Source organism: Balaenoptera ricei, chromosome 5, assembly GCF_028023285.1.
Source record: "Balaenoptera ricei isolate mBalRic1 chromosome 5, mBalRic1.hap2, whole genome shotgun sequence".
NCBI classification, from domain to species: domain Eukaryota; kingdom Metazoa; phylum Chordata; class Mammalia; order Artiodactyla; family Balaenopteridae; genus Balaenoptera; species Balaenoptera ricei.
This window is the reverse complement of record NC_082643.1, coordinates 141,152,691-141,155,531: the sequence shown is the minus strand read 5'-3', so window position 1 is coordinate 141,155,531 and position 2,841 is coordinate 141,152,691. Positions and strand designations below refer to the sequence as shown.

General features: G+C 49.1%; 1 non-coding gene across 1 annotated transcript; it reads right to left on the bottom strand.

The window, feature by feature from the left end:
* Positions 1-793: 793 nt before the first annotated feature.
* On the bottom strand, positions 794-865 carry TRNAW-CCA (transfer RNA tryptophan (anticodon CCA)). The gene has a single exon. It is a non-coding gene; the product is annotated as a tRNA-Trp (tRNA).
* Positions 866-2,841: the final 1,976 nt, after the last annotated feature.

Genomic DNA, 2,841 nt, shown 5'->3' with positions numbered 1-2,841 from the left:
TGCATATAATTTACATGTACTTTTGTTATAAACCTCATACAACATTGGTATTATATTTGCTTTAAATGTTCAATTGTTCAGAAAATAATATGTGTTGGTAAGGATGTGGAGAAATTGGAATCCTTGTGCAGTGTTTGTGGGTTGTGAAATGCCGCTGTGGAAAACAGTGTGGCGGTTCTTCAAAAAATTAAAAACAATTATCATTTGACCTGGCAATTCTACTTCTGAGTATAAACCCAAAAGAATTGAAAGCAGGGACTGGAATAGATACTTGTACCCCCACGTCCATAGCAGCATCATTCACGACAGCCAAAAGGTGGGAGCAGCCCAAGTGTCCGTGAATGGGTGGATGGATGCATGGATAAACAAAAATGTGGTCCATCATACAATAGGATATTATCCAGCCTTGAAGAGGAAGGAAATTCTGACACATGCTAAACATGGATGAACCTTGAGACATTATGCTCAGTGAAATAAACCAGTCACGAAAAGACAAATACTGTATGATTCCACTAATATGAGGTCCCTAGAGGAGTCAAATTCACAGAGACAGAAAGTAAAATGGTGGGGTTGGGGCAGGGGGATGGGGAGTGAGTGTCTAATGGGGACAGGTTTCAGTCTGGGAAGATGAAAAAGTTCTGTGGATGGATGGTGGGGATGGCTGCACAACAATGTGAATGTACTTAATACCACTGAACTGTACACCTAAAAATGGTTAAGATGGTGAATATTATATTTGTTGTTTTGGGTTTTTTTGGCCGTACTGCATGGCTTGTGGCTTGCGGGGTCTTATTTCCCTGACCAGGGATTGAACCTGGGCCCTGGCAGTGGAAGCACGGAGTCCTAACCACTGGACCACCAGGGAATTCCCTATGTTTGTCTATTTTACCAAAATCAAGAAGAAAAAAAAATTGGAGAAAAGCCCATAGCTTTCGCTCTTTTTTTTCAATTTTGTTGTTTTATAGGAATTTTGTCAAGGTGGAAGGACAGAAGGAAGGCATTTTATTGAACATTTTACTGGCTTCAGTTATATTTATTAGTATTTATTAGTATTCAGGCAGATGTGGTGTGTGGTTCCCATCTGCACTGTGATTTGGGGGCCCTGAGTATTAGGGATGCTGTGGAAGAGCTGAAGGCTGGCAGGGACCCTGCCCCTGGGTCCTGGTGTCCCGGGCGGCTTTAACAAACTCCTATAGACTGGGGGCTTAGACAACAATCATTTATTCCTCACATTTCTGGAGGCTGGACGTCTAAGATCAAGGCAGTGGCAGATCTGGTGTCTGGTGACGCTTTGTGGCTCATAGACTGTGGCTGTCTTCTTGCTGTGTGCTTACGTGGCACCAGGGGTGAGGGAGCTCCCTGGGGGGGGGGGTCTCTTTTCAAAGGGCACTAATCCTATTCATGGGGGCCCCACCCTCAGGACCATCCACCTCCAGGACACAAATGTTCAGACCACAGCACCAGCCCTTAGGGTTCCTGCCTATGTATGAGCCACGGCTGCAGACACTCAAGTCACCCACCTGGAAGGTCCCACCTGTCTCAGGACCCTGACATGAATGTCCAAGGCAGCACTGACCAGCGGGACTCCGAGAGGGCCCTGGAGGAACCGGGGTGCAAGAGGACGAGGCCTGGGGACCCTTTGGCCTCAGGTGAGACACTCCCCTTGGTCTCACGCAGAGGGGAGCACCGGCCCCCTGAGACAGGCATGCAGGCCCGGAATCTGAACCTGGGTGGGCGGGTGGTCGTCTGATGGGCAGGTGGTTGGGTGGGTTCCTTTCCTTTCTAAAGCAAAGGAAACATAGCAGCCTCCCCAGGAGGCCATGTCTCTCCTGGGCGGACACAGCCTGTCCTGGGGACCCAGCAGACCCCCTGCTCCTCAGGGAGGGAAGGCCCAGAAATGCACCCTGTCACCTTGGATCTGAAAGGGGTGAGATTGAAAAGCGTGTGAAAACTCAGAGACTTCCTGCTCTTGGGGGTGCCCAGGGCGCAGACAGGGCTTTGTGGAATCGTCTATTCCTTCTCAGTTCTTGCCCTATCGCTGCCATATTAGCAGAGACATCCCGCAGCCCGGGGCCAGGGACTGTCTCTCGGGCAAGCCAGGAAATCCCATCACAGGACCAACTGGGAAACGCGCAGAGTCCAGATTCCTTTAGGTGTGAGAGGCAGTGCCTTTGTCCAGCCTGGGTGTCTCCCTGGTTATTCGTGACGTCCGTCAGAGGTGGGGGGACTGAGGGCTGTGGGGGACCCAGGGACGCAGGACTTCCGATGCTAAAGCCTGGAAAGGCCCAGGTGAACTGGGACAGCTGGTCCTCATAAAAGGGAAAGGTCTGACCTTCACCCCGCAGTCTGAAACGTTTATTTGCTATGCAGTTGGGTGGGTGGGAAAAGCATTTCTCACTATAGAACCAAAATGCAACTTTCTTTACTTTCTCCCTCTTTCTCATCACAGCCCGTGCAGAGGGGCAAACGTCCTAGGTCCCTAAAACTTTCTGGTGGCATTAGGGTTTTCTGCTCACTCTTACATAAAAGGCAGTTAACTTTCCATCACTTAAGTGGCAAATATAGTCTCAATTCAGAATCAGTCCAAATCAGTGATATCAAGTCTGAGATACTAATCAAAGTTCCACACTTGAAATCAAATCAAACCCTCCTGCCCTGGGCCAGCTGGGGTCTGGAATCCTGGGAAGGGGCGAGGTGAGGGTTTCCCCTTCCCCAGTCTCCTCCCACTGCGCCCCAGCTAGTTGCCACATTTCTTTTTTCTTTAAAGAAAAAATTTTTTAAATATTTATTTATTTAGGCTGTGCCAGGTCTTAGTTGCGGCACGCATGCTCTTTAGTTGTG